Raw genomic sequence first — 8610 nt, forward strand, 5'->3', positions numbered from 1 at the left:
ATTGGACTGTGACTTGCATTTGTATAAAGTTACTATTGAAACTTTCGGCATCTTGATATTGCTGAATGTGTTTAGCTAAATAATTATGTAAACATTATTCTCATTGTAGTGTTTTAGTAATTAATTGGAGGATTTCCGATAGGTTTGTTTCATCAATAATGTCGGTAAATATAGAAATAATTAAAATTTTGTATATTAATTTGATGAGAGAGGTGTTCAACTACTGAATAAATCAAATCACTTACATCCTTAACTATTTCTCTGTAACCAAAAACGTATGCAGGAGTCATATTCCCCCCCCCCTTATTTGAAATATCTCCGATGTCATTAATGAGGCCGGCTGCAAGCGTAATTACACGCTCGTTTTGTTAAAAAATATGAGATATTTATTTTTACCGTAAACGACCGAGACCACTTTAGCAAATCTGACGGTACGTGCTCACGGAACCCAGCACACGTCTTCTCAGACTAATTTGGGAATTCAATACTGTTTTATCTATCACTTAACACTTTCACAACTGAAGGAATGTAATAACTTCAAGGGAATAAAAGTTTTCTAAGGAATGCCATTTGCTCCCCGAGGTAATCGAACTCTCCACCCCTGGTTTACAAGACCAGAGCTCTGCCTCTGAGCTAAGAAGGCTTCAGACACCTGTTCTCTATCTATTACTTAACTCTTTCGTAACTGAAGGAATGTAATAACTTCAGAAGATTAAAAGATTTCTAAGGAATGCAATTTGCCCTCTGAGAGAATCGAACTCTCGACCCCTGGTTTACAAGACCAGAGCTCTGCCTCTGAGCTAAGAAGGCTTCAGACACCTGTTCTCTATCTATTACTTAACTCTTTCGTAACTGAAGGAATGTAATAACTTCAGAAGATTAAAAGATTTCTAAGGAATGCAATTTGCCCTCTGAGAGAATCGAACTCTCGACCCCTGGTTTACAAGACCAGTGCTCTGCCCCTGAGCTAAGAAGGCTTCAGACACCTGTTCTCTATCTATCACTTAACTCTTTCGTAACTGAAGGAATATAATAACTTCAGAGGATTAAAAGTTTTTTAAGGAATGCCATTTGCCCTCTGAGAGAATCGAACTCTCGACCCCTGGTTTACAAGACCAGTGCTCTGCCTCTGAGCTAAGAAGGCTTCAGACACCTGTTCTCTATCTATCACTTAACTCTTTCGTAACTGAAGGAATGTGATAACTTCAGAGGGTTAAAAGTTTTCTAAGGAATGCAATTTGCCCTCTGAGAGAATCGAACTCTCGACCCCTGGTTTACAAGACCAGTGCTCTGCCTCTGAGCTAAGAAGGCTTCAGACACCTGTTCTCTATCTATCACTTAACTCTTTCGTAACTGAAGGAATGTAATAACTTCAGAGGATTAAAAGTTTTCTAAGGAATGCAATTTGCCCTCTGAGAGAATCGAACTTTCGACCCCTGGTTTACAGGACCAGTGCTCTGCCTCTGAGCTAAGAAGGCTTCAGACACCTGTTCTCTATCTATCACTTGACTCTTTCGTAACTGAAGGAATGTGATAACTTCAGAGGATTAAAAGATTTTTAAGGAATGCAATTTGCCCTCTGAGAGAATCGAACTCTCGACCCCTGGTTTACAAGACCAGTGCTCTGCCTCTGAGCTAAGAAGGCTTCAGACACCTGTTCTCTATCTATCACTTAACTCTTTCATAACTGAAGGAATGTAATAACTTCAGAGGATTAAAAGTTTTCTGAGGAATGCAATTTGCCCTCTGAGAGAATCGAACTCTCGACCCCTGGTTTACAAGACCAGTGCTCTGCCTCTGAGCTAAGAAGGCTTCAGACACCTGTTCTCTATCTATCACTTGACTCTTTCGTAACTGAAGGAATGTAATAACTTCAGAGGATTAAAATATTTCTAAGGAATGCCATTTGCCCCCTGAGAGAATCGAACTCTCGACCCCTGGTTTACAAGACCAGTGCTCTGCCTCTGAGCTAAGAAGGCTTCAGACACATGTTCTCTATCTTTCACCTAACTCTTTTATAACTGAAGGAATATAATAACTTCAGAGGATTTAAAGTTTTCTAAGGAATGCAATTTGCCCTCTGATAGAATCGAACTCTCGACCCCTGGTTTACAAGACCAGTGCTCTGCCTCTGAGCTAAGAAGGCTTCAGGCACCTGTTCTCTATCCCTTAACTCTTTCGTAACAGAAGGAATGTAATAACTTCAGAGGATTAAAAGTTTTCTAAGGAATGCAATTTGCCCTCTGAGAGAATCGAACTCTCGACCCCTGGTTTACAAGACCAGTGCTCTGCCTCAGAGCTAAGAAGGCTTCAGACACCTGTTCTCTATCACTTAACTCTTTCGTAACTGAAGGAATGTAATAACTTCAGAGGATAAAAAGTTTTCTAAGGAATGCAATTTGCCCTCTGAGAGAATCGAACTCTCGACCCCTGGTTTACAAGACCAGTGCTCTGCCCCTGAGCTAAGAAGGCTTCAGACACCTGTTCTCTATCTATCACTTGACTCTTTCGTAACTGAAGGAATATAATAACTTCAGAGGATTAAAAGATTTCTAAGGAATGCAATTTGCCCTCTGAGAGAATCGAACTCTCGACCCCTGGTTTACAAGACCAGTGCTCTGCCTCTGAGCTAAGAAGGCTTCAGACACCTGTTCTCTATCTATCACTTAACTCTTTCGTAACTGAAGGAATATAATAACTTCAGAGGATTAAAAGTTTTCTAAGGAATGCAATTTGCGCTCTGAGAGAATCGAACTCTCGACCCCTGGTTTACAAGACCAGTGCTCTGCCCCTGAGCAAAGAAGGCTTCAGACACCTGTTCTCTATCTATCACTTAACTCTTTCGTAACTGAAGGAATGTAATAACTTCAGAGGGTTAAAAGTTTTCTAAGGAATGCAATTTGCCCTCTGAGAGAATCGAACTCTCGACCCCTGGTTTACAAGACCAGTGCTCTGCCTCTGAGCTAAGAAGGCTTCAGACACCTGTTCTCTATCACTTAACTCTTTCGTAACTGAAGGAATGTAATAACTTCAGAGGATAAAAAGTTTTCTAAGGAATGCAATTTGCCCTCTTGAGAGAATCGAACTCTCGACCCCTGGTTTACAAGACCAGTGCTCTGCCTCTGAGCTAAGAAGGCTTCAGACACCTGTTCTCTATCACTTAAACTCTTTCGTAACAGAAGGAATGTAATAACTTCAGAGGATTAAAAGTTTTCTAAGGAATGCAATTTGCCCTCTGAGAGAATCGAACTCTCGACCCCTGGTTTACAAGACCAGTGCTCTGCCTCTGAGCTAAGAAGGCTTCAGACACCTGTTCTCTATCACTTAACTCTTTCGTAACTGAAGGAATGTAATAACTTTAGAGGATATAAAGTTTTCGAAGGAATGCCATTTGCCCTCTTGAGAGAATCGAACTCTCGACCCCTGGTTTACAAGACCAGTGCTCTGCCCCTGAGCTAAGAAGGCTTCAGACACCTGTTCTCTATCACTTAACTCTTTCGTAACTGAAGGAATGTAATAACTTTAGAGGATAAAAAGTTTTCGAAGGAATGCCATTTGCCCTCTGAGAGAATTGAACTCTCGACCCCTGGTTTACAAGACCAGTGCTCTGCCTCTCAGCTCAGAAGGCTTCAGACGCCTGTTCTCTATCACTTAACTCTTTCGTAACTGAAGGAATGTAATAACTTCAGAGGATAAAAAGTTTTCGAAGGAATGCCATTTGCCCTCTGAGAGAATCGAACTCTCGACCCCTGGTTTACAAGACCAGTGCTCGGCCTCTGAGCTAAGAAGGCTTCAGACACCTGTTCTCTATCACTTAACTCTTTCGTAACTGAAGGAATGTAATAACTTCAGAGGATAAAAAGTTTTCGAAGGAATGCCATTTGCCCTCTGAGAGAATCGAACTCTCGACCCCTGGTTTACAAGACCAGTGCTCTGCCGCTGAGCTAAGAAGGCTTCAGACACCTGTTCTCTATCACTTAACTCTTTCGTAACTGAAGGAATGTAATAACTTCAGAGGGTTAAAAGTTTTTGAAGGAATGCCATTTGCCCTCTGAGAGAATCAAACTCTCGACCCCTGGTTTACAAGACCAGTGCTCTGCCTCTGAGCTAAGAAGGCTTCAGACACCTGTTCTCTATCACTTAACTCTTTTGTAACTGAAGGAATGTAATAACTTCAGAGGGTTAAAAGTTTTTTGAGGAATGCCATTTGCCCTCTGAGAGAATCGAACTCTCGACCCCTGGTTTACAAGACCAGTGCTCTGCCTCTGAGCTAAGAAGGCTTCAGACACCTGTTCTCTATCACTTAACTCTTTCGTAACTGAAGGAATGTAATAACTTGAAAGGATAAAAAGTTTTCAAAGGAATGCCATTTGCCCTCTGAGAGAATCGAACTCTCGACCCCTGGTTTACAAGACCAGTGCTCTGCCTCTGAGCTAAGAAGGCTTCAGACACCTGTTCTCTATCACTTAACTCTTTCGTAACTGAAGGAATGTAATAACTTCAGAGGATAAAAAGTTTTCGAAAGAATGCCATTTGCCCTCTGAGAGAATCGAACTCTCGACCCCTGGTTTACAAGACCAGTGCTCTGCCTCTGAGCTAAGAAGGCTTCAGACACCTGTTCTCTATCACTTAAACTCTTTCGTAACTGAAGGAATGTAATAACTTCAGAGGATAAAAAGTTTTCGAAGGAATGCCATTTGCCCTCTGAGAGAATCAATCTCTCGACCCCTGGTTTACAAGATCAGTGCTCTGCCTCTGAGCTAAGAAGGCTTCGGACACCTGTTCTCTATCACTTAACTCTTTCGTAACTGAAGGAATGTAATAACTTCAGAGGATAAAAAGTTTTCTAAGGAATGCAATTTGCCCTCTGAGAGAATCGAACTCTCGACCCCTGGTTTACAAGACCAGTGCTCTGCCTCTGAGCTAAGAAGGCTTCAGACACCTGTTCTCTATCACTTAAACTCTTTCGTAACTGAAGGAATGTAATAACTTCAGAGTATTAAAAGTTTTCGAAGGAATGCCATTTGCCCCCTGAGAGAAACGAACTCTCGACCCCTGGTTTACAAGACCAGTGCTCTGCCTCTGAGGTAAGAAGGCTTCAGACACTTGTTTTCTATCTATCACTTAACTCTTTCATAACTGAAGGAATGTAATAACTTCAGAGTATTAAAAGATTTCAAAGGAATGCCATTTGCCCTCTGAGAGAATCGAACTCTCGACCCCTGGTTTACGAGACCAGTGCTCTGCCCCTGAGCTAAGAAGGCTTCAGACACATGTTCTCTATCTATCACTTGACTCTTTCGTAACTGAAGGAATATAATAATTTCAGAGTATTAAAAGATTTCAAAGGAATGCAATTTGCCCTCTGAGAGAATCGAACTCTCGACCCCTGGTTTACGAGACCAGTGCTCTGCCCCTGAGCTAAGAAGGCTTCAGACACCTGTTCTCTATCTATCACTTAACTATTTCGTAACTGAAGGAATATAATAACTTCAGAGTATTAAAAGATTTCAAAGGAATGCAATTTGCCCTCTGAGAGAATCGAACTCTCGACCCCTGGTTTACAAGACCAGTTCTCTGCCTATGAGCTAAGAAGGCTTCAGACACCTGTTCTCTATCTATTACTTAACTCTTTCATAACTGAAGGAATGTAATAACTTCAGAGGAATAAAAGATTTCTAAAGAATGCAATTTGCCCTCTGAGAGAATCGAAATCTCGACCCCTGGTTTACAAGACCAGTGCTCGGCCTCTGAGCTAAGAAGGCTTCAGACACCTGTTCTCTATCTATTACTTAACTCTTTCATAACTGAAGGAATGTAATAACTTCAGAGGAGTAAAAGATTTCCAAAGAATGCAATTTGCCCTCTGAGAGAATCGAAATCTTGACCCCTGGTTTACGAGACCAGTGCTCTGCCTCTGAGCTAAGAAGGCTTCAGACACCTGTTCTCTATCTATTACTTAACTCTTTCGTAACTGAAGGAATTTAATAACTTCAAAGGAATAAAAGATTTCTAAGGAATGCAATTTGCCCTCTGAGAGAATCGAACTCTCGACCCCTGGTTTACAAGACCAGTGCTCTGCCTCTGAGCTAAGAAGGCTTCAGACACCTGTTCTCTATCTATCACTTAACTATTTCGTAACTGAAGGAATATAATAACTTCAGAGTATTAAAAGATTTCAAAGGAATGCAATTTGCCCTCTGAGAGAATCGAACTCTCGACCCCTGGTTTACAAGACCAGTGCTCTGCCTCTGAGCTAAGAAGGCTTCAGACACCTGTTCTCTATCTGTTACTTAACTCTTTCGTAACAGAAGGAATGTAATAACTTCAGAGGATTAAAAGTTTTCTAAGGAATGCCATTTGCCCCCTGAGAGAATCAAACTCTCGACCCCTGGTTTACAAGACCAGTGCTCTGCCTTTGATTTAAGAAGGCTTCAGACACATGTTCTCTATCTTTCACTTAACTCTTTCGTATCTGAAGGAATATAATATCTTCAGAGGAATAAAAGATTTCTAAGGAATGCAATTTGCCCTCTGAGAGCATCGAACTCGCGACCCCTGGTTTACAAGACCAGTGATCTGCCTCTGAGCTAAGAAGGCTTCAGACACCTGTTCTCTATCTATCACTTCACTCTTTCGTAACTGAAGGAATGTAACAACTTCAGTGTAATAAAAGTCTTTTAAGGAATACAATTTGCCCTCTGAGAGAATCGAACTCTCGACCCCTGGTTTACGAGACCAGTGCTCTGCCTCTGAGCTAAGAAGGCTTCAGACACATGTTCTCTAACACTTCTTAAGACTTTCACAACTGAAGGAATTTAATAACTTCAGAGGATTAAAAGTTTTCTAAGGAATGCCATTTGCCCCCTGAGAGAATCAAACTATCCACCCCTGGTATACAAGACCAGTGCTCTGCCTCTGAGCTAAGAAGGCTTCAGACACCTGTTCTCTATCTATCACTTGACTCTTTCATAACTGAAGGAATGTAACAACTTCGGTGTAATAAAAGTCTTTTAAGGAATACAATTTGCCCTCTGAGAGAATCGAACTCTCGACCCCTGGTTTACGAGACCAGTGCTCTGCCTCTGAGCTAAGAAGGCTTCAGACACATGTTCTCTATCACTTCTTAAGACTTTCACAACTGAAGGAATTTAATAACTTCAGAGGATTAAAAGTTTTCTAAGGAATGCCATTTGCCCCTTGAGAGAATCGAAGTCTCGACTCTTGGTATAGAAGACGAGTGCTCTGCCTCTGAGATAAGAAGGTTTTAGACACCTGTTCTCTCTCACTCAACACTTTCAAAATTGAAGGAATGTAACAACTTCAGTGGAATAAAAGTTTTCTAAGGAATACAATTGCCCTCAGAGAATCAAACTCTCCCCCCCCCCCTGGTTTACAAGACCGGTGCTCTGCCCCTGAGCTAAGAAGGCTTCAAGCACCTGTTCTCTATCTATCACTCAACATTTTCACAACAGTTGGAATGTAGGAACTTCAGGAGAATAAAAGTTTTCTAAGGTATGCCATTTGCCCCTTGAGAGAATCAAACTCTCCACCCTTGGTTTACAAGATCAGTGCTCTGCCTCTGGGCTAAGAAGGCTTCAGATACCTGTTTTCTATCTATCATTCAACACTTTCACAACAGTTGGAATGTGATAACTTCAGAAGAATAAAAGTTTTCTAAAGAATACCATATGCCCCCTGAGAGAATCGAAGTCTCGACTCCTGGTATAGAAGACGAGTGCTCTGCCTCTTAGATAAGAAGGTTTTAGACACCTGTTTGCTCTCTCACTCAACTCTTTCAAAATTGAAGGAATGTAACAACTTCAGTGGAATAATAGTTTTCTAAGGAATGCCATTTGCCCCTTCAGAGAATCGAACTCCCGACCCCTGGTTTACAAGACCAGTGCTCTGCCTCTGAGCTAAGAAGGCTTCAGACACCTGGTCCCTATATATCACGTAACCCTTTCAAAACTGAAAGAATGTAATATCTTCAGTGGAATAAAAGTTTTCTATGAAATGTCATTTGCCCCCTGAGAGAATCGAACTCTCGACCCCTGGTTTACAAGACCAGTGCTCTGCCTCTGAGCTAAGAAGGCTTCAGACACCTGTTCTCTATCTATCACTTAACACTTTCACAACTGAAGGAATGTAATAACTTTAGAGCAATAAAAGTTTTCTAAGGAATACAATTTGCCCCCTTAGATAATTGAACTCTCAACCCCTGGTTTACAAGACCAGTGCTCTGCCTCTGAGCTAAGAAGGCTTCAGATACCTGATCTCTATCACTTAACATTTCACAACTAAAGGTTAGTAATAACTTTAGGGGAATAAAAGTTTTCTAAAGAATGCTTTTTACCCCCTGAGAGAATCGTACTCTCGACCCCTGGTTTACGAGACCAGTGCTCTGCCTCTGGGCTAAGAAGGCTTCAGACACCTGTTCTCTATATATCACTTAGCACTTTCACAACTAAATGAATGTAATAACTTCAAGGGAATAAAAGTTTTCTAAGGATTGGCATTTGCCCACTGAGAGAATCGAACTCTCGACTCCAGGTTTACAAGACAAGGGCTTTTCGTCTGAGCTAAGAAGGCTTCAGACAACTGTTTTGC

The 8610-nt window shown here is 41.4% G+C and overlaps 35 non-coding genes across 35 annotated transcripts; all 35 read right to left on the reverse strand.

Moving 5' to 3' along the window:
• Positions 1-738: 738 nt before the first annotated feature.
• Positions 739-810, reverse strand: TRNAT-UGU (transfer RNA threonine (anticodon UGU)). The gene has a single exon. It is a non-coding gene; the product is annotated as a tRNA-Thr (tRNA).
• A 95-nt stretch (positions 811-905) lies between these two features.
• Positions 906-977, reverse strand: TRNAT-UGU (transfer RNA threonine (anticodon UGU)). The gene has a single exon. It is a non-coding gene; the product is annotated as a tRNA-Thr (tRNA).
• Positions 978-1072: 95 nt separating this feature from the next.
• Positions 1073-1144, reverse strand: TRNAT-UGU (transfer RNA threonine (anticodon UGU)). The gene has a single exon. It is a non-coding gene; the product is annotated as a tRNA-Thr (tRNA).
• A 95-nt stretch (positions 1145-1239) lies between these two features.
• Positions 1240-1311, reverse strand: TRNAT-UGU (transfer RNA threonine (anticodon UGU)). Its single transcript has one exon. It is a non-coding gene; the product is annotated as a tRNA-Thr (tRNA).
• A 95-nt stretch (positions 1312-1406) lies between these two features.
• Positions 1407-1478, reverse strand: TRNAT-UGU (transfer RNA threonine (anticodon UGU)). The gene has a single exon. It is a non-coding gene; the product is annotated as a tRNA-Thr (tRNA).
• Positions 1479-1573: 95 nt separating this feature from the next.
• TRNAT-UGU (transfer RNA threonine (anticodon UGU)) lies at positions 1574-1645 on the reverse strand. Its single transcript has one exon. It is a non-coding gene; the product is annotated as a tRNA-Thr (tRNA).
• Positions 1646-1740: 95 nt separating this feature from the next.
• TRNAT-UGU (transfer RNA threonine (anticodon UGU)) lies at positions 1741-1812 on the reverse strand. The gene has a single exon. It is a non-coding gene; the product is annotated as a tRNA-Thr (tRNA).
• Positions 1813-1907: 95 nt separating this feature from the next.
• TRNAT-UGU (transfer RNA threonine (anticodon UGU)) lies at positions 1908-1979 on the reverse strand. The gene has a single exon. It is a non-coding gene; the product is annotated as a tRNA-Thr (tRNA).
• Positions 1980-2074: 95 nt separating this feature from the next.
• On the reverse strand, positions 2075-2146 carry TRNAT-UGU (transfer RNA threonine (anticodon UGU)). The gene has a single exon. It is a non-coding gene; the product is annotated as a tRNA-Thr (tRNA).
• Positions 2147-2237: 91 nt separating this feature from the next.
• TRNAT-UGU (transfer RNA threonine (anticodon UGU)) lies at positions 2238-2309 on the reverse strand. Its single transcript has one exon. It is a non-coding gene; the product is annotated as a tRNA-Thr (tRNA).
• Positions 2310-2400: 91 nt separating this feature from the next.
• Positions 2401-2472, reverse strand: TRNAT-UGU (transfer RNA threonine (anticodon UGU)). The gene has a single exon. It is a non-coding gene; the product is annotated as a tRNA-Thr (tRNA).
• A 95-nt stretch (positions 2473-2567) lies between these two features.
• Positions 2568-2639, reverse strand: TRNAT-UGU (transfer RNA threonine (anticodon UGU)). The gene has a single exon. It is a non-coding gene; the product is annotated as a tRNA-Thr (tRNA).
• A 95-nt stretch (positions 2640-2734) lies between these two features.
• On the reverse strand, positions 2735-2806 carry TRNAT-UGU (transfer RNA threonine (anticodon UGU)). The gene has a single exon. It is a non-coding gene; the product is annotated as a tRNA-Thr (tRNA).
• A 95-nt stretch (positions 2807-2901) lies between these two features.
• On the reverse strand, positions 2902-2973 carry TRNAT-UGU (transfer RNA threonine (anticodon UGU)). The gene has a single exon. It is a non-coding gene; the product is annotated as a tRNA-Thr (tRNA).
• A 91-nt stretch (positions 2974-3064) lies between these two features.
• TRNAT-UGU (transfer RNA threonine (anticodon UGU)) lies at positions 3065-3137 on the reverse strand. Its single transcript has one exon. It is a non-coding gene; the product is annotated as a tRNA-Thr (tRNA).
• Positions 3138-3229: 92 nt separating this feature from the next.
• On the reverse strand, positions 3230-3301 carry TRNAT-UGU (transfer RNA threonine (anticodon UGU)). The gene has a single exon. It is a non-coding gene; the product is annotated as a tRNA-Thr (tRNA).
• A 91-nt stretch (positions 3302-3392) lies between these two features.
• Positions 3393-3465, reverse strand: TRNAT-UGU (transfer RNA threonine (anticodon UGU)). Its single transcript has one exon. It is a non-coding gene; the product is annotated as a tRNA-Thr (tRNA).
• Positions 3466-3719: 254 nt separating this feature from the next.
• On the reverse strand, positions 3720-3791 carry TRNAT-UGU (transfer RNA threonine (anticodon UGU)). The gene has a single exon. It is a non-coding gene; the product is annotated as a tRNA-Thr (tRNA).
• A 91-nt stretch (positions 3792-3882) lies between these two features.
• On the reverse strand, positions 3883-3954 carry TRNAT-UGU (transfer RNA threonine (anticodon UGU)). Its single transcript has one exon. It is a non-coding gene; the product is annotated as a tRNA-Thr (tRNA).
• Positions 3955-4045: 91 nt separating this feature from the next.
• On the reverse strand, positions 4046-4117 carry TRNAT-UGU (transfer RNA threonine (anticodon UGU)). The gene has a single exon. It is a non-coding gene; the product is annotated as a tRNA-Thr (tRNA).
• A 91-nt stretch (positions 4118-4208) lies between these two features.
• Positions 4209-4280, reverse strand: TRNAT-UGU (transfer RNA threonine (anticodon UGU)). Its single transcript has one exon. It is a non-coding gene; the product is annotated as a tRNA-Thr (tRNA).
• Positions 4281-4371: 91 nt separating this feature from the next.
• On the reverse strand, positions 4372-4443 carry TRNAT-UGU (transfer RNA threonine (anticodon UGU)). Its single transcript has one exon. It is a non-coding gene; the product is annotated as a tRNA-Thr (tRNA).
• A 91-nt stretch (positions 4444-4534) lies between these two features.
• Positions 4535-4606, reverse strand: TRNAT-UGU (transfer RNA threonine (anticodon UGU)). The gene has a single exon. It is a non-coding gene; the product is annotated as a tRNA-Thr (tRNA).
• Positions 4607-4698: 92 nt separating this feature from the next.
• Positions 4699-4770, reverse strand: TRNAT-UGU (transfer RNA threonine (anticodon UGU)). Its single transcript has one exon. It is a non-coding gene; the product is annotated as a tRNA-Thr (tRNA).
• Positions 4771-4861: 91 nt separating this feature from the next.
• On the reverse strand, positions 4862-4933 carry TRNAT-UGU (transfer RNA threonine (anticodon UGU)). The gene has a single exon. It is a non-coding gene; the product is annotated as a tRNA-Thr (tRNA).
• Positions 4934-5192: 259 nt separating this feature from the next.
• TRNAT-CGU (transfer RNA threonine (anticodon CGU)) lies at positions 5193-5264 on the reverse strand. The gene has a single exon. It is a non-coding gene; the product is annotated as a tRNA-Thr (tRNA).
• A 95-nt stretch (positions 5265-5359) lies between these two features.
• Positions 5360-5431, reverse strand: TRNAT-CGU (transfer RNA threonine (anticodon CGU)). The gene has a single exon. It is a non-coding gene; the product is annotated as a tRNA-Thr (tRNA).
• A 95-nt stretch (positions 5432-5526) lies between these two features.
• On the reverse strand, positions 5527-5598 carry TRNAT-UGU (transfer RNA threonine (anticodon UGU)). The gene has a single exon. It is a non-coding gene; the product is annotated as a tRNA-Thr (tRNA).
• A 95-nt stretch (positions 5599-5693) lies between these two features.
• Positions 5694-5765, reverse strand: TRNAT-UGU (transfer RNA threonine (anticodon UGU)). Its single transcript has one exon. It is a non-coding gene; the product is annotated as a tRNA-Thr (tRNA).
• A 95-nt stretch (positions 5766-5860) lies between these two features.
• Positions 5861-5932, reverse strand: TRNAT-CGU (transfer RNA threonine (anticodon CGU)). The gene has a single exon. It is a non-coding gene; the product is annotated as a tRNA-Thr (tRNA).
• A 95-nt stretch (positions 5933-6027) lies between these two features.
• On the reverse strand, positions 6028-6099 carry TRNAT-UGU (transfer RNA threonine (anticodon UGU)). The gene has a single exon. It is a non-coding gene; the product is annotated as a tRNA-Thr (tRNA).
• A 95-nt stretch (positions 6100-6194) lies between these two features.
• On the reverse strand, positions 6195-6266 carry TRNAT-UGU (transfer RNA threonine (anticodon UGU)). Its single transcript has one exon. It is a non-coding gene; the product is annotated as a tRNA-Thr (tRNA).
• A 429-nt stretch (positions 6267-6695) lies between these two features.
• Positions 6696-6767, reverse strand: TRNAT-CGU (transfer RNA threonine (anticodon CGU)). Its single transcript has one exon. It is a non-coding gene; the product is annotated as a tRNA-Thr (tRNA).
• A 261-nt stretch (positions 6768-7028) lies between these two features.
• On the reverse strand, positions 7029-7100 carry TRNAT-CGU (transfer RNA threonine (anticodon CGU)). Its single transcript has one exon. It is a non-coding gene; the product is annotated as a tRNA-Thr (tRNA).
• Positions 7101-8024: 924 nt separating this feature from the next.
• Positions 8025-8096, reverse strand: TRNAT-UGU (transfer RNA threonine (anticodon UGU)). Its single transcript has one exon. It is a non-coding gene; the product is annotated as a tRNA-Thr (tRNA).
• Between the last annotated feature and the right edge of the window lie 514 nt (positions 8097-8610).

Source organism: Palaemon carinicauda, chromosome 12, assembly GCF_036898095.1.
Source record: "Palaemon carinicauda isolate YSFRI2023 chromosome 12, ASM3689809v2, whole genome shotgun sequence".
Classification (NCBI taxonomy): domain Eukaryota; kingdom Metazoa; phylum Arthropoda; class Malacostraca; order Decapoda; family Palaemonidae; genus Palaemon; species Palaemon carinicauda.